At 40.3% G+C, this 27,657-nt stretch overlaps 1 long non-coding RNA gene across 2 annotated transcripts; it reads right to left on the minus strand.

Annotated features, from left to right (window-relative positions):
- Positions 1 to 718: 718 nt before the first annotated feature.
- LOC125166369 (uncharacterized) lies at positions 719 to 26,534 on the minus strand. Of its 2 annotated transcripts, none has more exons than XR_007152440.1 (4): positions 26,502 to 26,534; positions 6,860 to 6,982; positions 3,121 to 3,169; positions 719 to 939 (listed from the first exon to the last, which is right to left on the minus strand). It is a non-coding gene; the product is annotated as an uncharacterized LOC125166369 (long non-coding RNA). The 2 variants fall into 2 exon arrangements; XR_007152439.1 differs by having other exon boundaries at positions 3,071 to 3,169.
- Between the last annotated feature and the right edge of the window lie 1,123 nt (positions 26,535 to 27,657).

Consider the following 27,657-nt stretch of genomic DNA (forward strand, 5'->3'; position numbering starts at 1 on the left):
AATGTTCTTGTAACTCAAGCATCACAGACCACAGATCCATTGAGGCTTTGCAATCCTTTCAGAATCATGAACATTTGCTCAAAGTTGCTTTGTTGTTAGTAAGAAAAACCTAAAGTTGTTTTTTTCCTGTGGCTTAACAAATAGCATCAAAGAACTTACGTTAATAGTTCACTTAAGTCACAATCAGACACCAAATTTGTTTTGATTTTTATTCATTTTTAAGTTATCTTCACTTCCAGGGTGATTTGTTGAAATTTGATAGTCTCTGTGGTTTTATAAATCACCCTAGGAAATGGTTCCTCACGAATTTGCTGGGGTTTTTAATAAGTTTACATGAGTAATGACTATTAAAGTTTATTAAGAACTTAATAAATATTAACTATCCATTGTGGTAATTACTGGCTCTTATTCAGAGTTGCTTTTGCAATGAGAGATGCTGTGAAAGGTCTCAAGGGAAATAAAAATGTCAAAGACAAGCCTGCCGCTTAGTAGAAGCCTTGAACTTCAACTTCTGAGTTTCTACCGCAGTTTTCCAACCCCCAGTCCCGCCAGTAAGAGGGTATGCATGGGGCAGAGCTTAGCAGAGGGTCACAAGAGAGCCTCTCAGGTTTTTGACTTGGTGGTTTTTGTTTGGTTTTTATTTCCTCTGTGTTGTAGGTTCATTATTCCAAAACAGGTAGGGTCCATGTGACATGAGAGGGAGAGATACTCTCTGCCTGTAAGTTTTCTTGGATGATGAAAAGCTCACCTTTTATTTCAAAGGTACAAGAGAAACAAGGCTGCCTTGTTGATAAAATAACAGGCAGTCCTGCTCTTGCTCCTTTGCATTTCAAAACCCTTGTCCTTCTGAAGTTCAGAGTGCTAACCACACAGCCAATTCACCTCAGGATACTGCCAACAAACTGTGGACTTGCTCAGGCTGCTTTCCATGTCAGCAAGCTGGAGGAAAACAAAGAACAGGAGAGGAAAGACAGTGATTATGTTTGCCACTCGTTTAATAACATTTCAAGGGGTGATGTGGACAAGAGTGGGGAGCATGTTGTAAGATAATATGAACTGGGTCTTATCATTCCTCAGAACTTACCCAACCTCTTCAGCCAGGGTTGATTGAGTCAATTTAAAGAAACTGATGATCACATCTCTTTCACTCAGAAAAGAACGATACAACTTAGATCCAACTAGGAAGATACAACCAGGAACTTAGATACAACCAGGAAGAATTAAAGACCAAAGCTTCAATAAGCAGATATTTTCAAAATCTTTGTCCCTAAGATCATATTTGACATGTCTTCTAATAATATCCTGAAAAGAACATAAAAAGAAAGGGCAGATATCTGAGGAGGAAGTAACTTCATTGAAACCTGGGATCTGGGTGCAAGGCCACCGTAGCTGGGCGCCCCTTTACCAGCTATCTTCCTTCCTTCCTTCCTCAAGAATATTCAAAACAGGAATCAAATCCAAGGGCAGAATGTTTTGAGTTTTGTTCAGAATGAGGAGTCCAGCTTCTGTGTCACTTTCTGGGAAGGTGTTTTCAGGAAAACTTATTCTCTTAGCATATTCACTTCTAAGAGCGTAAGATTTGACCCTGATTTATACTGATCATGAAACCAGAACTACCTCAGAATCATGACACAGAAAAATCATAAGTTCCTTGGGGTAAATTTGAGAAACAGGCAGTTCCTAACCAGTTGTAGAATCAAAGTTCATCTCCAAGACATTCTTGGGAACTCAGAATATATTTACCCATAGAGCTATGCCAGACAACCCAACCACGGCCAGTGGCACTCATCGCCTAGCCAAAACAGTGTGATACCAACAACATTCTAGAACCTCATTATCATCACTTCTGAGAAAACACATCACAAGTTCCAAACAGCATTATCAGAACCACATCCCTCTCACTCTCCTCAGTCCGTGGCAAGATCTTTCCCCGTCTTGCAATTCCCATCCCTCTGAGCCAACAGGAGGATTCCTCCCGGCAGCAGCCGGTGACAAGCCAGACCCAATACAGCTTGGTGTGGGGATCGAGGGCAAGGGCGGGGAGACTTAGCTTCCACAAGGCACACGGCATATACAGGGTGGGGGTTGGCTGAGGAGAAGCATCTAGCAGAAGAACAGGAGTACACAAGAATCTCCAGATGTGAGAATTATAGAGCTAAGCCCCAGTGAGGGCTTCAAGTAGAATTCTACAGGAACAGCCCCTACTGGGTCTGGTGGAGGCATGAGGAGGGCTCAGGCAGAGAGTGGTGGAAAGGACCAGATGAGGAAGGGCAGCAGTGCCAGCTAGTGGAACAGAGGATTAAGGGCAGTTACTTTCTTGGGTAATGGTTTCAGCAGGGGCTCCTTTGGAAGCCAAGAACTGTAGCATTTGAGATTTTCTGCTGTCTTCACTGGTGGAGACCTCTTGAAATGAAGCTTGCTTATCTGTGGTTCAGATCCACAACTCACTGGGCTCAGGTATCCCCTCAGCCCCTGCTCTGATAACCATGTCCTTGTCCTTCACCTTGACTAGGACCTCCCGTCTCAACACAGTCTTAGTGTTTATCCTTTGGCTCAAGCACCAGAGGGGCAGGTCAGTGATGCTTCTGATTTCAGAGCTGACTAGACCTTGGCCAATTTATAAGAACATATTCTAGAACCAAATCATTTGTCACCATATCCGTGGCCAGGAGAAGGCAAAGATTTCTGGTTTTTTCTCTCAAATACTGAAGACCCACCATGTGCTGGACTTACTTTGGTCTTGAGGAAACAAGAATCAATAGTAATGGTGGTAGGGTGGAACCTTTGGTGACAACACACCTGTAATACGATGTGGTAACTACCGTAGAAGCCGTTGGAATCAAATGCTATTGGATCAATAGAAGGGAGTCATTCTACACAATAAGGTGTTAAAGAGACCGAAAGCAGTAGTGAGCTAGATTTGAAGCCTGTCAGGCCGCCATACTGAGTACAAATAGAACCACATCTGGAGGCACAAAGGGAGTGTGTCTGGGTGTAGCCGCCAAGATCAAAGTGATCACAGCTCCTCTTCCAAACTGGATTCTTTGACAACGAATTTAAACAGTTTTACCTAGATGCCAGTTCATGCTGTCCCAGAGCCACGCGATCTTTCCTTCTCACCTTCATCCCACAGATGATCTTGTTTAGGGGTCTCCGTGTAACAGGTAACCTGTTTTGAGAGTGAAGGACAAGAGCCAAGGTCTGTTGGACTGAACCCTGATAACTCTATCCCCTGACTTTCAACCTCTTTGTGGCTTAACTTCCTCATCTTTAAAATGGGGATTCACCAACCCTGCAGATTTGTTATAAGGGCTAAACGATAAAATGCATGGAAACTGTGGTACACTGCCTGGCAGAAAGTGGGCACTGGATACATGGAAATGGCTCGTTCTATTTGCCTCTTCTCCCTGGAGGCTCTCCTGGGGAAAGAAAGGAGAAGGTTGCTTCCCCTGTGATTCTTAGAAGTTCTGTACCTCACAGCCTATGTTCCCGTGCCGGCAGCTTCCCCCTCTTCGGGCCCCAGAGAAACGTGCTTACGAAATTACCGATCAGGACTTGGGCCACATCGTCCAGAGCCTGATACCAGGGGCACCACCAGATGGTTTCTCCCTTCACCCGAGACTCTAGGATTTTTACCATGTAAATACGCCTCACTGCCACATGGTGCCACCCTTGGGGAAGTGCTCCCTGTGGGGGCCGTGCCCTCTGGCCAGAGCCTGGGGAACAATTTCCTTTCTGTTTCCCATGGGCTGATTTGGTGCCATCCTGCAGCACGTAAGGAATGTAGCCAGGGCAGGGCCGGCAGTCGTGTACAGGGCCCCACTGTCTCTCGGTCACATGCTGCCTCTGATGTCCCTTCCGGGAGCCTTTCCTCTGCCATGTCTAAATTCACACAGCTGTGGGATGAAGCTGTTGGGATGGAACAGGATGTACAGATACCGGTTTGTGGAGCATTTACCCCTCCCTGTATTATTCTCTTTCCTCTCCCCACTTTCAACCAGGTAATTGGCTCCGATTGTTGTCTAGGGGTAGCAAGTGGTGGCTCTGAGTGTTTTGAGGGACGGAGGAGTGGGGGAGGGGTGCAGCAGCCTGCCAAGTCTCTGGCTTTCACTTTCTGAACATCGAAACTTTAAGAAAAATGGACGGCATTTGAAACAAATGAAAGGTTATAAAGAGAGTGTCTTGAGGAAATAAGGGCTGCACAGACTTCCCTCTCGCTTTCTGATTTTCCTTCCAAACTGGAAACAGAGACCCCAGATGGGAGAAGAGGAGCATGAGCAAACCCTTCGGGGCCTGTATTCATCTTCTATTGCTGCAGAATACATTACCACAAACCTAGCAGCTTAAAACCCTATTCATTATTAGCTCACAGTTCCACGGGGGCCGTGCCTTCCATGGTCCTACGGCTCACAGTTCTGTAGGTCCAGTACAGTGTGTGCTAGAATATCATTGGCTGAAACTGAGGTGTCAGCGAGGCCGAGCCTTGTCTGGAGACTCTGGGAGAAATCACTTCCAGGTTGGCAGAACCCAGTGTCTTGTGGTCTTAGGGCTGAGGCCCATGTTTCCCACTGGCTGTCAGTCAGGGCCGCTCTCCATTTTACCTTCAAGCCTGTGATGGTGTGTTGAAGCCTTCTCATGCTTTGAATCTTTGATTTCCTCTCCTGCAACCAGCAGGAAGAAACACTCTGCTCTTAAAGGGCTTACATTATTAGGTCAGGCCCATCTGAATATTCTAATTTAAGGCCAACAGATTTGGGACTTGAGTTACACCTGAAAAATCCATTCACACCAGTCCCTAGATTATTGTTTTCTGAATAAGAAGAGGTATGTGTATTCCTAGGACCAGGAGTCTTGGAGGCCATCATAGAATTCTGCCTACTGCAGTCCCAGAGCAAAGAACTGGACCCCGATGCTTGGCAGCACCGTTAAGGCTATGAAAGGACAGGCTGGGTGATGTGGCCAAGTACACAGGATCATAGGAAGCCCTGCAAAGGGTCTCACGTGTTCTAGGCTTGGTTGTGAAACTAGTATGACAATATCCTCTCCCCAGTCCTGAAGCCACCATGTGGAACTAGACAGTGGACACCTGAGAAGTGACCAGTAGTAATCATACTCTTGAAACTAGGTACTGTGTCAAAGCTTAGACATGCAGTCAGAAATTAAATCGAGTTATGTATGTTAATGACAGTGATATTTCTTGCACATCCACAAGATAGCAGTTGGAGACCTGATATATTTTTTCATTATTTAATGAATGAATGAACAAAGGAATAAAGGTAGTAATTAATAGTTTGCAGACGTTCACAAGAGCCACCGGCTCCTTGAATCAATTTCTTTCAGTAACAAAAAAAAAAATGCATTAGGGCAGCTCTTCTTAAAATTGTGTTTGGAGAAAGGCTATTAAGTATTATATAAAAAATAATTCTTGGGGTGCCTGGGTGGCTCATTGGTTAAGCATTTGTCTCTTGCTTTTGGATGAGGTCAGGATCTCATGGCTCATGAGATCAAGTCCTTTATCCAGCTCTGTGCTGACATTGCAGAGCCTGCTTGGGATTTTTTTCTCTCTCCTCCTCTTCCTCCCCCTCCCCTGCTCACACATGTGCGCATGCTCTCTCTCTCTCTCAAAATCAATAAATAAACATTAAAAAATAATATTCTTTAATCAAGATAATTGGGAAAATGCTAGATCACAGTAGTAAACTGGTTTATTTCCTGAAGGATTTTTTTTAACATCCTTTAAAATGCCAATGTGCATTATTTTGAGTGGGATAGCATATGCATCATTTCCAGAATTTCTTCAATAACCCTTTTGATGCTGGGAATGCATCAGGAGGGATGGGTTGGAATGCTGCAGTAACAAAATTTAGTGGTTTGTAACAGCGTGCTTTATTTCTTACTCACTTTACATGACAGCTGCTTGGTGGCTATAGCTCTTTTCAACATCTTTACTCTTGGATCAAGGCTAAAAGAGCAACTCCCACTCGGGCTATTGTAGGTCTCATGGAGGAGATAAAAGGAAAACTGCAGAACCTCATGAAGGTCTTGGGCTTTTTCTGTAAGTGGCACACGGCACTCCTGTGCCATTTCATTGGCTGAAGCAAGTCACGTGATATCAGTAGGACGAAGATATATAATGTTCATTTATAATACATAAATGTTCCCCCTACAGGGAACATTTGGTAATACTGGTTCTGTGTGGAATATGGTTTGAAAACTCCACATTAGGAACACAGGACTTGAAAATCACTCTGGGTTTCGGGGAGCCTGTATTACATATGACAGAGGAAGAATCAGAACCACAGGGCAGTGCAAAAATTCACGTACAAATCTTGGATTGTATTCTAAATCTGTTTATGCTTTTCTTTCAATTTAAGAAAAACTAGAAACAAGAGAAAATGGTATAATTATCCAAAATTTCACTCCTTCAGTTTAATTGGACTGTCACCTGTCACTGCCCTACCATCCACTAAAGCCCCTTCATTAAAGGAACTTTTAATTTACACGCACACAACTTAGGCACTTATATGTCTAAGTTAAAACTCACACATGTATATATGTAACTCATATATATGCCTGATTAGCTAGTTATGTATCAATTATATAAAATCTCTGTAGTTTTAAATTCAAATAGTTATACACTGACAGCTAAAGAGTCCATGATCGAAATCTAACAAAATACCTTTATGGTGGTTTTAACTGATGCCCTTTCCAAAAGCCTGGAACTGACCCAGTGACTGCGTTTTGTGATATGTGTGGGTTTACTCTCTCCTGGGCCATAAGTTTTCAACAACTTAACTAGTAACACTTGCATTTTCATCTCTGCCCCAAATGTCTTTGATTCATAGACAGTGAGACTGACCTGGATTTGACTTTGCCTGAATGAAACTCATCCTTATTCTCAGCCATGTGTCATCAGAAGTAGAAATCTGGAGGTGGATGTGATCGATGTGCTGGCTCTTTGGAAATAATGCAGCTAGAGAGGCTACATACAAAAGATGTTGTATTTCAAGTCCCTTAAGTGGCTTTATGCAAAACAAGTCATGTTACACTGCCTAAAAGATGACAAACCCAGCAGCAGAGTGTTCACAAAACAATAAGCCATGCTCTTTCCTCCTCTACATGGTCTTTATCATAGTCGAATTAGCTTACATTATTTTGTTAGCTAAAACCTATAATAAAGATGTAAGAATCTCTCACTAACTTATAACTAGAAATCATAGCTAATCACCTTGAAACATCAGTGTTTCAAATTGATCTTATATAAAACTGACCAGAAAAATGGAATATGATACTTTCTTCTTCATCTAGGCTATTAAGAATATGCATTTTAGTTATAGCTTTGGATAAGTGTTATAAATTTCATTTCCAACTTTTCAAAACACCAGAGAACTAGAGGAAATTTAAAGAAAAAAGAAAAGGCCAGGGCTGTGTCAACAAAGACCACAAATACGAGCTAATGTGACTATAACAAATAGGCACTCCATGTTGGAGAGGAAATAGTATATATGTCATTGGCTTGTAAATATTTTGAATGGCAAGTTTTAAATTTCCTTTTATAAAACCAGCTTTAAGAGAATCTGAATATAGTTGCCTAAACCTTAAACTGATAGTAAAAGAAATGCCTACCTCCATCATCACCTCCAACCCCATTTATGCACAACAAATTTACAAAACAGTTATAAAGCATCCCTTTAACTTAACAGATAAAAAATTCACTATGAAGAGTTTTTGCAACTTCCAGACTATAAAAGGTCATTTTCCAAGAGCCTAAAAAAATTTCTGCCTGCTGAGAAGTAATGACCACATGTTTGGCCACACTCTTTCCCTGTGTCCTGACAGATGATGCTCTGATGCTCACTTAATACTCAGCTCAGAAAATCGAACAGGGGCTTCTCCATCTTCTTTTTTTTTTTTTTTTTAATTTTTTTTTTTTTTAACGTTTATTTATTTTTGGGACAGAGACAGAGCACGAACGGGGGAGGGGCAGAGAGAGAGGGAGACACAGAATCGGAAACAGGCTCCAGGCTCTGAGCCATCAGCCCAGAGCCTGACGCGGGGCTCGAACTCCCGGACCGCGAGATCGTGACCTGGCTGAAGTCGGACGCTTAACCGACTGCGCCACCCAGGCGACCCCTGGGCTTCCCCATCTTCTGATCACAAATCCACACATCTGCTTTTATCCGTGCTTATGTACTGCGTTCTCCCCTTTCACAAGAAAAGGAATGTTGCTGCCCCTGTGAAGCATCTCCCCTCACTCTCTGGCACCCAGCGCCTTCACCTGTACAAGGAATTGCTTTTGCCATTTTTCTTCTTTCCTGCAGCCTCTATGTATTCTTCTCTGAATGGTTCCATCCAAACATGGACAGGCTCGTGGTTTTCAAGCTCAAAAAAATGAATGACAGTAGCAACTAAGACAAACTCTCTTAATCCCACAGCACCCCCTGTTTCTGACTCCCTGTTCTCCTCTTCACAGCAAAACTTGAAACATGAATCCGTTCACCATCTTCACACCCTCACTCCCTTTTCCTCTGGTCTGTTCTGTCTTTCTCCCTCCCCTCCACTGGCTGATCTTGCTAGGGCCACTGACAAGCTGTGTGGTGCCATTTCCAAGGGTCACAAATCTGCCCTCATGTTACCTGGACTCCCAGGAACTCTCAAAGGCGGGAACTCTCAAAACTCTCACTTTCTTTTGTCAGTGACCCCACACTTTAGTCATTCTCTTTCTACCTTCTGTCAATTTCTCCTCTCTCTTTTATGTTCCTCTTCTTGGCCCAATCTCTAAGGTTTGAATGCCCCAGGATTCAGTCTTTCCTCTCTACATTTTCTACCTGGGCTTACATACTAGTTATGTGCTAATGAGTCAGGAGTCACCAGTTAGGACTTAAACTGCAAATAACCAAAAATCAAACTGCCCTAAGTAATAAAGGGGGGAGGGGCTCATTGGCTGACATGACTGAAAAGTCCAGAGGCAAGGTAGGCTTCATGGTTCAATGATGTCATCAGCGAACCAGTTTCTTTCTAATTCTCTGTCCTGCCTTCCATGTTATTAGCTTTATCCTCAAGCCAGTGTGTCCCTTATGTTGACAAAATAGCTATGGCAGTTCCAGACTTTACATCCACAAATCATGCTGTCCAAAATGAGAAACAGGATTGTTTCATAGTAGGTTTCTCAGTGCTCTCAGAAAGAGAAGAAACATTCTTTCTTAAAAGATGCCCCAAAATGTGGGGTGCCTGGGTGGCTCTGTCGGTTAAGCATCTGACTCTTGATTTTGACTCAGGTCATGATCTCACAGTCATGGGATCAAGCCCCACTCTCCTTCTACCTTTCCCTCCCTGCTTCCATTCATGCTCATGCTCTCTTGCTCTCTCTCTCTCTCTCTCTCTTTCTCTCTCTCAAAAAAAAAAAAAAAAAAGAGATTCTCCCAAAATGAAACCCTGCATTTGCCCAAATTTTTCACAGACCTACTTCAGATCTGATTCTTTTCCATAGGGTAATGCCATGTACAGGATGGCTTAAATCCAAATTTCCTGAATCAGTTACAATGTGAGAGAGGTATGCAAAAGGCCTCTATAAGCTAATTAATCCATTTCTTCTCCATCTATGTTGAACTTAGGCCAATTACATTAAGATATATGTCCCTTATTCTTAATTCTTTGTATAGCCTTGCAACTTTCCTGTACAAAATTTTCATATTCTACGTATTTGAAACCTCTATCCTGAAGGGGCTGCTGATTCTCTATTATTGTGCCTTGATTTTTATAACAATGTATCAATTGGAGAGGCTTGGAAAGAAATAGGATTTAATTCTATTTGGTTATGTTTTGTTTGAGATGTGAGAGTAAGATTGGACCAAATGGCCTTTGGATATAGGTCTGGAGCTTAATTTTACCAGTTTTTGTTGCTATCTATAGTAAGTGATAGGAATGACTGGATTTAGGAAGGTTTGTGCTTCTATCATGTAGACCTTTCTCTGTTTCTTTGCATCCTAGAAAGAATTTTTGGCTGAATAAGTTTTATAACTAAAGTTAGAATCTTTTTGTGTATAAGCATTAATAGTGACTCCAAGAAATAATTGCCTATAAGGAGATGAATAGATTTTTTAAATATAATTTTTCTCAAAAAGTATACATCAGGGGCGCCTGGGTGGCGCAGTCGGTTAAGCGTCCGACTTCAGCCAGGTCACGATCTCGCGGTCTGTGAGTTCGAGCCCCGCGTCGGGCTCTGGGCTGATGGCTCAGAGCCTGGAGCCTGTTTCCGATTCTGTGTCTCCCTCTCTCTCTGACCGTCCCCCGTTCATGCTCTGTCTCTCTCTGTCTCAAAAATAAATAAACGTTAAAAAAAAAAAAAAAAAAAAAAAAGAAAAAAAAAGTATACATCAGAAATTATAGTTCTTAAATTTAGACTTAAATACAGAACAAGTGTCTTCAAATTATCTTGAACTCAGAATGGAAGTATGAATGTATTAATGGAGTGAATAAAGAACAAGAGTTGAGGGGCGCCTGGGTGGCTCAGTCGGTTAAGCGTCCGACTTTGGCTCATGTCATGATCTCGCAGTCTGTGAATTCGAGCCCCGCATTGGGCTCTGTGCTGACAGCTCAGAGCCTGGAGCCTGTTTCAGATTCTGTGTCTCCCTCTCTCTCTGACCCTCCCCCGTTCATGCTCTGTCTCTCCCTGTCTCAAAAATAAATAAACGTTAAAAAAAAAAATTAAAAAAAAAAAAAAAAAGAACAAGAGTTGAATCCTGGGCATTTACATGGAAACTAGGTTAATTTTGTAGAGCTGCATTATGTTTTAATACTTCACATATTTTCCTTTTAAGAAATATGTACATAAATTCAGAAATCCCTTGAGACATCTTGGACTGTTCAGAAACGGAGTAATTTACAGTCATATTACTTAAAACTTCTTGATTGCTAATCTACTTGGTGAAAAGTTAATCACATGACTGACTAGAAATCATTTTGGCTTACTGTATTTGAGGTAGGGTCACCTTAGAAAACAATCTTTATATTAACTAGAATTGACATTACAACTAAACAGATGAAATGTGTTTTGAGTTCTTATCCAGAGAGTTTATAGATACTTTGAAGTAAACAAAATCTTAACAAAATTTTATATTCAAGAAAGGAATAAGAAAAAAATATGGCTCTGACCCTTTGTGTTGTCTCTATGCTGAATTCTGAGTTGGGAGATTTATTCAGTCTTTCTTGTCTTTCTGGCAGAACTATCCCCAGATGGATAGCCTCCTATGGCAAATAGAGGTACCATAGCATTTGCACATTGAGGGTCTCCTAATTGATGGCTAAAGAGGGATTCATGAGAAGAATTTGGGCTGAGGGGAAATGGGAGTGGAGAGAGGAAAAGAGAGAAGGAGAGAAGCTCATAAAATGTAGACATAAACCACACTAGATGGGAAAAAATTATACCCTGTCCAAAGTTACATGATATCATTTTGTCTTCTTTTTCCCTGCCAAGGAGAGATCTCACGTACATAATATAGGCCACTGGTGACTGTACAAGGGTGTGGAATTGGAAAAGAAGAGGGTACCAGATATTGTGATATGCCGGGAGCCCCAAGGCCTCATAATCCACACTTTGATGTTAGTTTCCTATTTTTGTTTTAAAAGGAGAAAAGAACTGTGATTATTCCATTAAAACATGAGTGGAGTTCATCTTTTATTTTGTGCGGAGATACAGAGAAAGGAATGTCTTTGGGTTATTTTGGAAGTAGATTGACAGTTGGGGTAACAGCAAAAAAACAAAAACAAAAAAACACAAGAAGTTCTCTGAAGTTTTTTCTTTTGAGTAACTGAATGGATGTTGGATGCTACTGACCTAGAAAAACGGTTAGGAAATAGGATTGGGGATGAGGATTGAAAATGGAGAGTTCTAATTTGGCCATGTTGACTTTGCAGTGTCTTCAGTAGTCCAAGTGAATTGCAGACATCACAAGTTCCATTGCTGCACTTAGAATGACCTATTCCTCTTTCACTGGGATGACACCCCCATCCACCCTGTCTCCCGAGGGTAAAGCCTGAATGTCATCAGAGACCAGGCCTTCCCTTCCCCTGCCAGCCATCACTAAGCTCTGCATTTCACCACCTTATTATATCTGAACTTCATGTCCAGCCCCACTTCTATGATCCAGTTCCCACTACTCTGTGCCTCTTCCAGTCATTAGGACCAAAAGAGTATTGTGTGTAACTGTAGCTGGGTGGTACCCATCATCACTTAAGACACAACTCAACAGATGATACAGATTTGGTGATCTGGAGTATTGTGCATTTTGTAAGTTTCTTTTAAGTCTTTCCTTTTTGTATCTTCCTCAGGCACCCTAGTGCCAGCACTGCTCTCTGTATATTACAGTAATAATTAGGTGTTATCTGCCTTGCTGACATTTAGTTTCCTTGACCAGGAAAATGGGAAATGACAATAGGTAATGTTACCAGGGCGCCCACCACATTCTGGTTGACCAGAGCTCCAGTTAAGGCATCCAGACTGGTTCCAAAGTCTGAAAAATGTCAGCATCACCCCATTCAGCCCAGAGTTTCCAGGTGTGTCCAGCTCAAGAGCTCCAGCTGAACCTAGTATTTCCTTGTCTCTTTCAAGTTATAAAGCAAGAAGGAGGGAAGGAAAAGAGGAAGAGAGAGGAGAAGAAAAAAAGCTGTGTGTCTGTCATCTCGTGTCCACCGTCTCAAACATTATCATCATTCTAATATAGTATGATATTTGGATCATTTTCCTGTTTCAAGGAATGGATCTCCGGTGAATGCCAGAGTCTGCTGTATATATAACCAGTGTTGCTTATGGAATACAAAGAGAAGAGTGATCATAAGTGATTAAAAATTGTTTCAATTTCTTCAGAAAAAGTTCTTGGGATGGGAGGTTCTGCCTTGGTATTGACGGGAGAAACAGAGATACCAGGCATGGCGGAAGGGAAGACAGAAATTATTCTAATTAGGGAAAATGGGGTAAAACCCGTCAGTTTAGAGGCAGCTCGTGAGGAAGTATGCATCAAGAGATGGGGACATACACATGAGACTGGTGTCGGCATTTAGCGGAGGTTAGTAGAGCCCATGTGCAGGAATCCGAATTTCATGCCTGAGGCAACAGAGAAATTCTCAGAGCAAATTTGACCAATTATCTGCAACCCCACTGCAGCAGCCATGGTTAGAAGCACACTTCCCTTCTGTTTTCCAGACCCCACCTCCATAAGAAGTTAATTTGTGTTGCACAACCCAGTCTTCTGGCTTAGACAGAAACATTTCAGTTTTTTTACAAATTACCAAAAATATTTATAGCTTGACTAAGCTAATTTAAAACACATAGCAGAAGCATGCCGTGCCTTACGCTCTCTGGGCTGCAGCTGTGGGAGCGGCCCCACGCCTCTCAGCCAGGGGTGGCTCCATCAGTGGGGACACCGTTAGCAGCACTCTGCATTCCTCAGGAACACTGCATAGATTACATAGGACCTCTTTGCTCACTAGGTAACTAACTGGCATGGATGCAACCGTTTCCTGTCACATCTCCTTCAGAACCTAAACTTTCGAGGCATTGGAGACTTGAGTAAGACTCTGCGCTGGTCTCAGGGTGAGGTATTTTGTGTCCTGACCCAGCAAAATATTTTACAATCTGTTTCCTAATCCTGGAAAAGCTGAGTCTTACCCTTGTATAAGTCTAAAATGTGCCCTAAAAAATGAAAGCAATTAAATAAAACAATGGGGAAAAGATTTCCTTTGTTCTGCTGAGAAGATTCAACATTTTCCCCCAGGGCCACACCCAGCCCCGCTATCAGGAGTCTCCACTGAGTAAAGGCGGCCAAGCGTGCCCCGAGCACCTGAACCAGACACCAGACATTCTGCACCTTCCCCCTCGTCCTTAAGTGGAAGCACTGATTATTCTTAGCTTCTGTAATATTAAGAGACACACCAAAAGTTCTCCAATCTCCATAAAACATAAAGTTGATCAGTTATAAGTATACCGGACAGACTCTTATTTTTCTGATTAAACTAGTAACGCTTCCTCTGGAAAAACTGTTTGTCCTATATTAGGGCACGGAAGGAGAAATAATTTTTTTTTATTTTTGCTCCAAAATGTACACGGAGAAAAGGAAAATGGAAGAAGGGACGGGAGGGGAGGCCACTAGGAAGTGGGAATGACCACCAGCCACTTTTGTGCTGAAAACGAAGCAGATATTGGTTTTAACAGTGCATTCGATACATATATGCCTCCTGATAAAAGCAAAGGGAACAAAATTGCAAAGGCCAACATTATCATTGCTGTAAAGCGATATGCAAATTGTGGTCTTAAAATAACCCCAGGAGAGGCCTGGGCTTCACCCACACGAAGGCGACCTCTTTGCTAGGCTGCTCTTATTGTTTATACTAATCTCTGGTAAAGTGAGCGTGGAGTTTCTATGAAGCGCAGTGTTGTGATTCATGACATTAAACAGATGAGAAAGGGCCCTCTCCAGAAATGAGCCTCTCGGCTGAGGCTGGGCAGAAAATAGCCTGAAATGAGTCACACCACATAAGACGGTACAAAAGATGATTCACTGGGTCCCAAGGAAAATAAATAGGAGTGAATGGCTAGTGTACCCAGGGAAACCCAGTCTCAGCGGGCAGAATTTATTGGTCTGCCTCACATTGAGCCCAGTCACTGAGGCTGGTGGGATGAGGTGCTGGCACTGAAAACGTGAAGGGTGGCAGTGAGGGGACAGCTGTTTTTGAGGTGGCAGCGCCACAGCGGCCACTTGCTTTCAGTTAAGGATCTTTGTGGCTGAGCGATACATCTGCCCTAAATGCTGTGAAGTATATGACGTGAAATGGTTTATCCAGAAGGCTGCACAGCTGGCATCGGATAAAACATTTGGAATCATTTTAGATGTACATTACCTAGAGGCAGCATTCCCTCCCCAGTGCTAAATTTAAACCATTCCTGTCATTTCAGACTCTCTAATGAAATCTGTTTCTCATACGATGTCTGTCTTGGAAATAGCATGCAACTCCGCACCATAAAATGGAAGAGAATTTGAAACCTACAAATCACCCATTCTTCTACCTTCCTCTCCCATGCGCATGCTTGTGTGTGTGCGCGCACACACACACACACACACACACACACACACACACACCCCTACCTCTCTCTTTTAATAATTTCACAACAGTAAAAGGGATGCATGGAAGTGATAAAGATGAGCTCCCCAGGATGGCGGAAGGAGAAGGAGGAGGTGACTGATGCCTGCCAATAACTCTCAAACAGCGGCACTGAATGACTCATGCAAAGGCCCAGAGGGATCATCGGTTCCCTCAGTCGCCCTTTAGAAGAGAGACAGAAAACGTGATATTATAAATGTTCCCACAGAATCACAGCTTTACTGGATCCAAGAGAACCACAGGCTTACGCTGCTGCTCACTATGCTGTGGGGTAAATAAGCTGATGTGCCCTACATAACTAGAAACCCAGCAGAAAACATTCAACACACACACGGTTCAATATCCAATGGGAAAGTTTATGTAATCCAATTGAGTCTATCCTATTCTATTCTTGAATATTAAAGTAAGTTTTAAAACTTTCCAATATTTCCTCAATTTAAAGGCAAAATCAATATGTGAATGTTAATGTCCTTATCTCAACTGTAGATTCCAAAACCATTTTAAGAAAATTAAAAACCAACTTTAAGCAGAACCCAGAAAGAGTTCCACTTTGAAGCCCAAACACAAATGCTCTTTGCTATTCATAAAGAGGGGGACTTGCTCACATCACTGATGATTAAAACACACAGTCATAGGAACACCACATCTTTAAGTTTTCCCATATGTCTTGGTTTTGCATGATGATGATGCTACTGCTTACCATAGTTCTTCACCTCATCTGGAATTAGTTAGCCAAGGAATTGGATGCTATTGCAAGGGGGCCAGGAAAGATGCCTAGGATCCTGTCCAATGTGTAGCAGTGCTCATAAATGTCTATAAGTGTAAAAAAAAGGGGTTGGCAAGCCTTGTTTTGTCTGAATAACCTCCCTCCCTTCAGTGTGGCTCAGAGAGAGGTTTCTATGGCCCTCTCTCAAGCCGAGCAGACAGGCAGGATACCAGCAGCCCTTATCAACAACGGTTCATGAAGAACTGGAAAAAGTCTTTGTAGGATGCCAAGGCAGTAGATCCTCTGAACACTACCTTAGAGTCCAAACAATCTGGGTTTCTGGATCTCTTGAATTTTCAGGTTTTTCTATCAAAGCAGTTGGCCAAACCTGTTGTGGCCACCATGCATTGTGACATTACATTGCTCAAATAGTTAATGTAGCTGAAAGCGTCCACTCGACATTTCAAGGCATGTGCATAAAGCCACTGGGGAAGAAAGTGGTTCTCCATAGGAAGTCCTTAAGTCTGACGTCAAACATCACTTCAGGTGTGAGAATGTCCTCTTGTTAAGCCATATAATCAATAATTCTAGCCTTAATTAATGCAAGGAAAACCACCTGCCATCTTCACTACCGCAGCTAAGAGCTTTAGCCTTCCTGAGGTTCTACCATGTTTTTTCATCCATATTAAGTATTGCTGAAACACCCAGTCCCCTCACACATTTCTTGATGTGGGACTTGCCATCAAAAGTATAAAAGTCAATCCATTATTGACAAGTAGTGTATATCAGTGTATACTGATGAATGCAAATTACTTTTGTATCACTTATCATATTACCTTGTGATGAAAGATCTGTGAACTCACAAGATCAATTGCAAAGTCATCTACAGAAAATATCTGCCTCTATTGTGACCAGATGATATTGCTATATTATCAAGCCAAAATATCCTATACTGGCTCTGTCCTACAAATTGGACTGCTAATTATAAATACCTTCTGGATGGAGTCAGCCCAAAGTAAAAGTTACCTCAGTGAAGGTATGTTAATGAAGGTCAGTTCATTCCCACTTGTTACTAAAATCTTTACTCAGTGCTCAGAACAAAGTTTGATCAATTGTCTATTGACTTTCAGAATGCACACAGAATCCATATTTTCTCTTTGATTAAAACATGCAGTGATTAGCAGAGCAATATATACATACTCAGTCACTTAAATCTTTTTTGAAAGTATCACAAGATGCTTCAGAGCCAAGAGTCATGAAAGCAAGACAAATTGTCAAACATAAACCAAAGCACAATTCTTAGGCATGTTCCTTTTCTAAGGAATTCCTTTTCTAATAGCAGTTTATAATACTGGCTGTCCCTTCAGGGTTTCCAGTGTTCCTGGTCAAGGCTGGGCTGTGCTTTCTACAGAGTAATCAGGGTAATCTAACGGCCACTGCCAATGTGTAAGGGGGACTCTGAGCTATTCCCTAGGGCATAGGTCCAGAATTCCATGTTCTGTTTTCCCAAGCAGCGAATAGCCTATTTTAGAACAGAAAATGAAAGGTGATTCCTACTTATGTCAAAGAAGCTCAAAGAGCTTTGTGTTTTTTAAAAAATTAACTTTGATGGCAACCCACTGAGATAAGGATCAGGTGTCAACCAGATTCTCATTGGGAGATAGCAATCGTAGGCAGGGAAGGGCATGGTATGCCAACAAGCAGGCTAGAGTATAGCCAAACATTGGGGGTTAAAAGTCTGTACTTGGCTTCCTGCCGAAGTATCACTTCATGCTTTCATGCCACACATTTTATTCAATATGTGAAGCTAAATTCAGAATCATCTTCTTGTTAGTGTACGAAACTTCTGATAATTGAAGCCCTGACCATTAGAGCCAGTACTGTCTTTGTTAAAATATAGCCATTGTTATGTTTGGTACTACTTGGAATTATATTCTGATGGAAAAATCTGTATAAAATAAATACCAAATTTAAGTCATTAGGGCTAGTAAGCAAGTTATTTTATCACCAAAACTATTATTCACAATTTCTTCAATTTTTTTTTATTCCGTATGTTCTATTAAATTGAGAGCATGCATTTAAATAGTATCCTGCACTAATCAGAGGTTTTGAAGCCCTTATTCAGTAGCCAGTGTAAAATAATTGACTATTGAATTGATTTTTTAAAATGTGTTCTGTGCAGATCCAGGCATCCTTAATACCTTTAGAAACCAAATTAGGTCCTAAGAAAGCATTTGAAGTGTGTGCCCGGTACTCAACATTTCTAACATTAAAATAGGATTAAGTTACATCTGTATAGGGGCATAAAGAGCATGGAGGTAGTTCTATATAAAACATTCTTCTCAAGAATGGGGTGGAAAGGCAGGGACTCTGAATAAGACATCAGCATTTACTCACATGACCATTCACAATGGGAACAAGAACTCAGCCTATTGGTGTAGTCCCATTATACTGGGGTGTAGGGATAGAAGAAAAAAACAGAAAATAACTTGCCTTTTGCCTATCTTGGAAAGTGAATAGGAGTGCTGTTCAGTCAGGGAATTTTAAGCCTTGGAAAGTGAATAGGAGTGCTGTTCAGTCAGGAAATTTTAAGCCTCAATACTTAAATGTATTGACATAGCTTTGGGGGCGGGGAAAGGGGATTACATTGAGGTTATTTTAAAAGTTCTTCCTGGGACGCCTGGGTGGCTCAGCCGGTTAAGCGTCTGACTTTGGCTCAGGTCATGATCTCACGGTCTGTGAGTTCGAGCCCCACGTCGGGCTCTGTGCTGATAGCTCAGAGCCTGGTGCCCATTTCAGATTCTGTGTCTCCCTCTCTCTCTCTGCCCCTCCCCTGTTCATGCTCTGTCTCTGTCTCAAAAATAAATAAACGTTAAAAAAATTAAAAAAAAATAAAATAAAAAAAAATAAAAGTTCTTCCTTCTGTTCAAAGAAAAAAGCAGGGACAGTGTCCATAAAGTACATTGCCATTCAGAACCACCACCACAACCACCCCACCACCCCCGCAAAGAAACAGAATGACTTCAGTCACCATATGTGGTTTGATTCCATCTAAGTATAACCTTAACAACTCTTGCTAATCAGTGTTCTAGTTCTATAAAAAGAAGTATAGTACTTTGCAGTCATTTCCTAATTAAAACCATGTGCAAGAAATGCAATGGTAAAGGAAAGGAGGTCAAATGTAGAATTCCTTGGAAGAGGAAGGTGCCTATTTTCTCTTTATGCTTTGACCTTTGCTTGATTTCCACTGTCTACATTCTCTAGCTCCTCACCATGATGTCCCTTGAGAGCTCAGGCCTGTCCTAGTTCCAGAAGTCTTTCAACAGTCTGTGCACTTTACCTGCCTCTGAATCCAACACCGTTGGATTTGGTGATGAGTCATACCGCCAGCACAAAGACCCCCTGGCTCAGATTCCCCCGTTGCCAAAACTCCCAAGGTTTGTCTAAACCCCACTTTGCCCATTCCCTTCTCCAGTTTGGCCTCATTTTCAGGATTGTGTCTCTGCCCAGGTTTCCCTCTATTTTTTGGCAGTTAGTTGCCCTGTCTAGTAGACTCTTTACCCTCAGAGACAAGCACTACATCCTGAGCCTGAGTTAATGGAAATTGAGCCCTGATGGTTCTCACCAACCCATAGCTCTTGCCTCCTGTCCTCTTAACCAAATAGGGGAAGATCATCTGGGATCATGACTTTTGTTTGCTGACTCCTAGATCCCAAGTTCTCAGTTTCTGTGTCACTATTTACTCACTTAGCTGGAGGATTGTGCAACTTTTCTCCAAGATGGTGAAGATAATCCCTCCTATCCTGTGTGCACTTTTTTTTTTTAACTTGCATTTTGAAATAATTATAGGCTGACAGCAAGTTGCAAAAATGGTACAGAGTCCCATGTAGGCTTCAACCAACTTCCTAAAATGGTGGTATCAAATATATAGCTAGGGGTGCCTTGGTGGCTTAGTTGGTTAAGCGCCAGACTTCGGCTCAGGGCATGACCTCGCGGTTCGTGGGTGTGAGCCCCACGTCGGGTTCTGGGCTGACAGAGCCTGGAGCCTGCTTCAGATTCTGTGTCTCCATCCCTCCCTCTCTCTCTCTCTCTCTCTCTCTCTGCCCCTTCTTGGCTCGCTCGCTCTCTCTCTCTCTCTCAAAAATAAACATTAAAAAAATTAAAAAATACATGGCTATGGCTTATTGGACAATATATAGTGATCTAGCACACTATCAAAACCAGGAAATTGACATTAGTATATTGCTAACTAAAGACCTTTACATCATTTTTTTTTTTTAATGTTTATTTATTTTTGAGACAGAGAGAGACAGAGCATGAACAGGGGAGGGGCAGAGAGAGAGGGAGACACAGAATCCGAAACAGGCTCCGGGCTCTGAGCTGTCAGCACAGAGCCCGACGCGGGGCTCAAACTCACGGACCGTGAGATCATGACCTGGGCCGAAGTCGGACGCTCAACCGACTGAGCCACCCAGGCACCCCAAGACCTTTACATCATTTTTAAACCTTTATTTATTTGTGTGTGCATACATTTCTATGCAATGTTATACCATGTATAGATTTGTGTAACAACCACCACAATCAAGATACAGAACTATTCTAACACCACAAAAGAACTCCTTCAGGCTGTCTCATTGTATCTGTGCTCATCCTCTCCCAGTCACACCATCAACTCTAGTCTCTGTTCTTTGCCAACCACTAATTTGTTCTCCATCTATATACTTTTCTCATTTGAGAATGTTATATAAATGAAATCTTACAGTATGTAATCTTTCAAGATTACATACTTTTTTCACTAAGCATAAGATCCTTGTCTATCCCGGCTGTTGCTTATATCAACAGTTCATTCCTTTTATTGTAGTATAGCATTGTTTGGATGTACAAGTTTGTTCAATTGAATGTGGGATAAGGAGGGATTATGGCTGCCATCTTGGAGACAGGTTACATAATTCTGCAGCTAACTGCATAAATACTGGCACAAAGACTGAGAACTTTTCACACACATGTAGGAGACTGGGTTTGAAGATTTAAGTTGCTTCCAGTATTTTGCTATTATAATTAAAGTTACTATGAATATTTGTATACAGGTTTTGTGTGAACATAAGTTTTCATTTCTCTAGGATAAATGCCCAAAAGTGCAACTGGTGGGTCATATCTTAAGTGCATGTTTAGTTTTACAAGAAACTGCTAAACTATCTTCCAGAGTGGCTGAACCATTTTTACATGTACAACCAGCAAATGAGACCCAGTTTCTTCATATCCTCCCAGACTAGTAATTGGCATTATCACTAGTTTTCATTTTAGCTGTTGTAGTAGGCGTATAATGATCTCTCACTGTGGGTTTAATTGGCACTTTTCTAATGGTTGATGCTGTTGAATGTAGTTTCATGTGCTTATTTGCCATTTGCATCTTCTGTATGGTGAAAAATCTGTTTCTATCTTTTGCATATTTTATAATTCTTTTTTTAGATGTGGTTCCTTATTTTAGATATAGTCTGTAGCTTGTTTTTCATCCTCTTAAGGTCTTTCATAGCACAGAAGTTTTAAAATATGTGAATTTTTTTTTTAATGAATCATGCTTTTGATGTCCTAGAACTTTACACTTACAGGAGAAACTAAGAACATATATTTGTATGTGCTTGAATCTGCGTAAAGGGGCTGAAAAAACACCTAATCTAATGAAAATGTGGGGCATCTGAAAGCAGGAACCAGAGGATGGGGGAGAGGTAGATGTGACTTTTCATCTTTTTATATTCAAGTTTTAGCAATATAAATATATTAATTTTAAAAATGGAGCATGGGGGTGCCTGGGTGGTTCAGTCAGTTAAGCATCCCACTTCAACTCAGGTAATGATCTTGTGGTTTGTGAGTTCGAGCCCCATATTGAGCTCCTTGCTAGCGTGCAAAGCCTACTTTGGATCCTCACTCTCTCCTCTTCCTTTGCCCCTCCCCTGCTCACACTTTTCTCTAACTGGAGTTAGATCAGTTTTTTTTTAATGTTTATTTTTGAGAGAGAGAGAAAAGGGGGAGGGGCTTAGAGAGAGGGAGACACAGAATCTGAAGCAGGCTCTAGGCTCTGAGCTGTCAGTACAGAGCCAGACGGGGCTGGAACTCATGAGCCACCAGATCATTACCTGAGCTGAAGTCGGACACTTAATTGACTGAGCCACCCAGTCACCCCTTCTTTCTTTCCTTTCTTTTTCTTTCTTTCCTTTCTTTTTCTTTCTTTCCTCTTTCCCTTTCCCCCTTCCTCTCCCCCTCCCTCCCTCTCTTTCCTTTTCCTTTCCTTTCCCTTTCCTTTCGTTCTTTCCGATCAGTTTCAATACTGGCTCCACAGATTAGTTAGAGCTTGGGAAGGTTATTTTAGGTTTGTCATTTATAAAATTAAATGTAAAAATAGACATAGTATCAGCCGTTTTTATGAAGATTAAAGAAGATTATGTGAAAATTAATAGTGAACTAATTATGGATTGAATTATGAATCATAAACCAAAGTAAACTTTATATTTTAATAAAAATAGTTCAAATTTTTTTCTGTTGCTTCATAGTTATCTTTGGTGACATACTGCTCAGTTTTTCTAGGCTTTGTACTTTCTGAGAAATTACAGTGGCTGTTTGTGGATTCTGCTCCTCTAATGTTTTGATATGTAAGAATTTTTTATTTGTGCTTATAAGATATATTCTTTGTGCTTATAATAAGCTATATTCTTTACATGAACTAGCAATCTCTAGTAGCAATTATTCTTAATGTATCAGTGAAAACCCAGGGCTCAGAGAGGTAAAGTGCCTTGGTGGTTTGTCTAATTCCAGAGCTTTGTATTTAATTTTGATGCCAGTGTAATCCAGAATATTCTCCATAGAACTCCAATTCCTTAGGGGTATTGCTCAAAATAATAATAATAATAATAATAATAATAATAATAAATAATAACAATAATAATAAAGTTCACTGGTTAAATGAATTTAGTATAAATCTTAAAATAAAGCATGTTGGAAAGGGCCCTTCTTGTGAGTCTGCAATGCAGAATCTGAGGAATACTATAGTCTTGAACCCAGCATTTCCCAAATTAAGTTTACCACAGGGGTTTTAAGAAATACATAGCACTATTAGAATCACTCAGAATTAGCATTCTATTGAAACATTTTAGGGAGCCCTGCATTTAGCATATATTCTGCCCTATTTTCAAATACTTGATATTTCTGTAAACTAATTCTAATATAGCTTCACAAGAACTCCAGATAGTTCATTTACATGGCATTATAGCATCTTACTGATGAAAGTAATCCTGTGGAAAACTTAATAAATATGCTTTAGATTTATGAAAACCCCAGAGGAGTAGCAAGTTTTACACCAACAACTCTGAGAACAAATGGTGTTAAAGAGAACATAAATCTCCTTTCTGATAAGCCTGCAACTTTTCACCTTGAATCGTGTACTATCCTGAAAAGTTGAAGATAAGGTCGTGTTGTGGGGGCTGTATCTAACTAATGCAAAATAATTGTTTAACATACATACAAAGAATCAAATCTCAGTCACAACCTTTAATTCTAGTACTTTTTACCTATCTCTTCTTATATAAAGCTCTTAGAAACATAAAACATTACATTATTTTCTGCCACCTTCAGCTCAAATGTCACTCCCTATATAGAAGAGAATGTACTTGCTAGTCCGTGTCCTTGAATTTTACCTTCTATGCAGTAGCTATTAAATATGCTCGGTGATGAGTGTGATGTTGATGGTGAAGGCTTTAGATACATAGTTATGGACATGTATCTAACATAAAATAATACTAAATGGCTCTTTTTCTAAAAGTTTTTCATGTCTAATGATTGCAAAATGAGTCAAACACACTATTCTATTTTATTGCTTATTAGACTAGTCACTGCTACGTTATTCTTCTTAAAAGGTAAAAGAAAATTCATCTTTTCATTTCAGCCTACTGTTATTTCCATTTCACTGGGATTGGAAATAAAAGGAATACTAGAGTTCTAAAACTTGCATGTTTTTCTATTTTTATTGATAAATGCAGTTAGTAATTTGTTTCAAAAACTTTAGATTTTTTTAAAGAAATGTTAGAAACAATAGAGGATTTAAATGAAACCAGTGACATAGGTAACAAATAGAACTTTAGAGATAAATAGCTATAAACTAATTTTCTCTAAAAAATTAATTGAAATTAAAATAACAGTAAGTTTTAGGGGCTCCTGGATGGCTCAATCGGTTAAGAGGCCAACTCTTGATTTCAGCTGAAGTCATGATCTCATGGTTCATGGGATTGGGCCCCACGTCAGGCTCTATGCTGTCAGCACAGAGCCTTCTTGGAATTCTCTCCCTCTCTTTCTTGTCCCTCCCTCACTCGTGCTCTCTCTTTCTCCAAATAAACTTTAAAAATAAAATGACAATGTTTTATATCCTCTAATTATGGAAGGAATGAAGAATTGAGTTACAGTGACAGAATAATTATTTTTAATAGAACCATCTGTAATTTCTACCAATAGAATACTTCAAAAACGTTTAAAGTAAGACATTCAATAGTGTCAGGCATAAGTTGTTATGAATTGAACTTAATTATGCTTTTATTTTCTATCTTATTAAATGACTTTTTTCAGTGAGGGTGGATATTACTACTTCCTCTTTGTCATAAAGTATACAAAATATACTTTTGTAATATTCCAGAACATGTTCCACAGAATTTTAAGACTTACTCATTAAAGTTATACACTATATTGGAGCAAAATTTAGCTTGATTTGATGTTTATGACTTGATGTAAAAAATTTTTTTATTTTGCCTTCTAATTTTAAACTTGCTTATTTGGCACACAATAAAATGAAAACAGAAAAATAAAACTGATGAATGTACTTTGTGTAATTCTGTTTAAACATTTATCCTTGTTTAAACATTATCCACCTACCAACTGTAGGTATGTTCATACAGAATGCAAAAAACCCTCACCCTTCCAATTCTTAAGCTAAAAATTTTGATACAATTCACAACTAAAAATTAAAAAAAAAAAAAATTTTTTTAACGTTTATTTTTGAGACAGAGAGAGACACAGCATGAACGGGGGAGGGGCAGAGAGAGAGGGAGACACAGAATCGGAAGCAAGCTCCAGGCTCTGAGCCATCAGCCCAGAGCCCGACGCGGGGCTCGAACTCGCGGACTGTGAGATCGTGACCTGAGCTGAAGTCGGACGCTTAACTGACTGAGCCACCCAGGCGCCCCCCCTTTTTTTTCTTTAATTTTTTTTAACGTTTATTTATTTTTGAGACAGAGAGAGACACAGCATAAAATTCTAAACTAATATGCCATCTGTTTCTATGAATCTGAAAGATAGTGCTTCATTTGGAGACTTTTATTAAACATTAAAATTTGGACTTTTGAACTCCTGGTCACCTGCAAAAAAGCTCTAATTTCTAATTTTAGAACACTTTTAAGATTCACATGTTCTTAAAACACAAACTTCAAAATGATTCCAAAGAAGAATCTTAGCCTGAAATGGTACACAAAACTGAAACCAATTTTTAAAATGCTTAGCTTTAATAGAAACCAACCCCAGGTACTGATAAACTTTACCCGATTTTGTTAACTTCCTGCTTTATTTAGAGTTACTTTCTTTACCGACTCATATACCATATAGGAACACCCAACAATTAATATGTTTATTAGAAAAGGGTCTAATAAACCGACTGGGTGGGCCAGTCGGTTAAGCGTCTGACTCTTGAACTCAGGTCATGATCTTGCAGTTTGTGGGTTGGAGTCCCATGCTGGGCACTGCGCTGGCAGCGAGGAGCCTGCTTGGGATTCTCTCTCCCTCCTCTCTCTCTGCCCCTCCACCGCTATCTCTCCTTCAAAATAAATAAATTTAAAAAGAAAGAGAAAAGGGTCTATTCAAATATGCTTATCTACTGCTGTAACTTTATGGTATATTTTGGTAATTTATCAGAATACACAGTTATCTCTATATCATTTATACATCACAGTAGGATTCAAAAGTCTTTAACAAGTCTAAAAAATAGGGCTATGAAACAATTTTTAATATATGCAAATAATCTAAATGCTTATGTTATATTCCATCACAGATTTTTGTCTTAAAATATTTGATAGCTATAGCAAATGAAGATGGAGGCTTTATACTTGTCCATCTTTGGAGACTGGGGCTTATTTTATGAAGGAAACTTGGCTGAATAATTAGAGCTTTCATATTAACCAGGTTCAGTGTACTTGTTTTACGGTCTCAGATTTTAAGATCAAACACAAGTTAAATCAGTATTTATACTGAGCAAGAATTGTCTTTCTTTTCTATAAAGCTATCTACTTACTGTAGTTTTTAGTTTATAGTTAATTTTATAATTTTTAAATTATTGTAAAATAATTAGAAAAGCTTATAAGTCAATCCCTGCTAAAAAAGACTTGTACCAAAATAGTTGCTCTCTGACCCCAGCTCAAAGGCGATCATGTTCAGCTCTTTCAACCTATTTCTTATTTCAATGAGTTTTTAAACCACTTTATTGAGATGACTAACATGTGAAAAGCTTTACATATTTAATGTATACAACTTGATAAGTCTGGTAATAAGTGTATACCTGTGAAACCATCACCACCTTTACCACCTTCAAGGTCATAGACATATCCATTACCTCCCAAAGTTTCCTCCTTCCCTCTTTAGCAGCAGCAGCAGTAGTCATTGTCATCGTTGTAGTGTGTGTGTGTGTGTGGGGGGGGGGGTGCAGTAACAGAAGATCTACTGTCTTGGCAAATTTTAAGTATAAGATCACTACTGTTTGCTATAGGTGGTATGCAGTAAAGTAGGTCTCCAGAACTTATGTATACTGTATACAAAATGTTCTGGGCTAACTAGGAAAGGTACCCACACACAAAATCAGGAAGTAAGACCATGCTTTGTGGACTGCAACATAGGGGTGACTAGTAGGACTGATGAGCTGATGAGATACTATTGTGAAGTAAGCCTGATGATACTGAATTGGCTTGGGCCATAACAAAGCACTGTGCTGAAGTCTGCTAAAAGCTGAAGTTGTCAGTTAATCCGTGGTTCCTGAAACTCCTCAGTATAGATAACCAAATCTACTCTGAGAAATGAGAAAATTCTAAAAAACTCAGGATACGTGTGTTGGACCCAAAAGAGGTCAAACTGGAACCAGGCAAAGAGGAAAATCTGCAAGAACTAGAGCTTTTCTGTAGTTCCAGTCAAGTAATAAGTGGAGGCCATTCTGCTTTAAGTTTGATGGGATTCATACACATTTTGTCATCTTATACTGAGATTCAGTCTTAAGGATAACCCCTGGTTTGATCAAAGGTGAAGCTTGTATTTGCTTCTTTTTCTTGTTATTCAGAGGTGATTTTCAAGAGGAGGCTGAAGATGTCTTTTCTCTGTCATCTTAAAACTGGAAGTCCTACTGCACACTAAATTGTGCCTTGAAAGTGTAAGTAAAAACAACTTACACCGCTTCCAAATCTTTCTTTTATCATTTCATATGCACATGAAAGGATTGCAGGTTCCCTTAATATTTTAGCCTAACTTTAAAAGAATACTATATATATATTTGCCATCTATTTCAAATGCCGTCTATTTTATTTTATTTTATTTTTTTTAAATTTTTTTTCAACGTTTTTATTTATTTTTGGGACAGAGAGAGACAGAGCATGAACGGGGGAGGGGCAGAGAGAGAGGGAGACACAGAATCGGAAACAGGCTCCAGGCTCCGAGCCATCAGCCCAGAGCCTGACGCGGGGCTCGAACTCACGGACCGCAAGATCGTGACCTGGATGAAGTCG

This window comes from Prionailurus viverrinus, chromosome B2 (genome assembly GCF_022837055.1).
Source record: "Prionailurus viverrinus isolate Anna chromosome B2, UM_Priviv_1.0, whole genome shotgun sequence".
Taxonomy (NCBI): domain Eukaryota; kingdom Metazoa; phylum Chordata; class Mammalia; order Carnivora; family Felidae; genus Prionailurus; species Prionailurus viverrinus.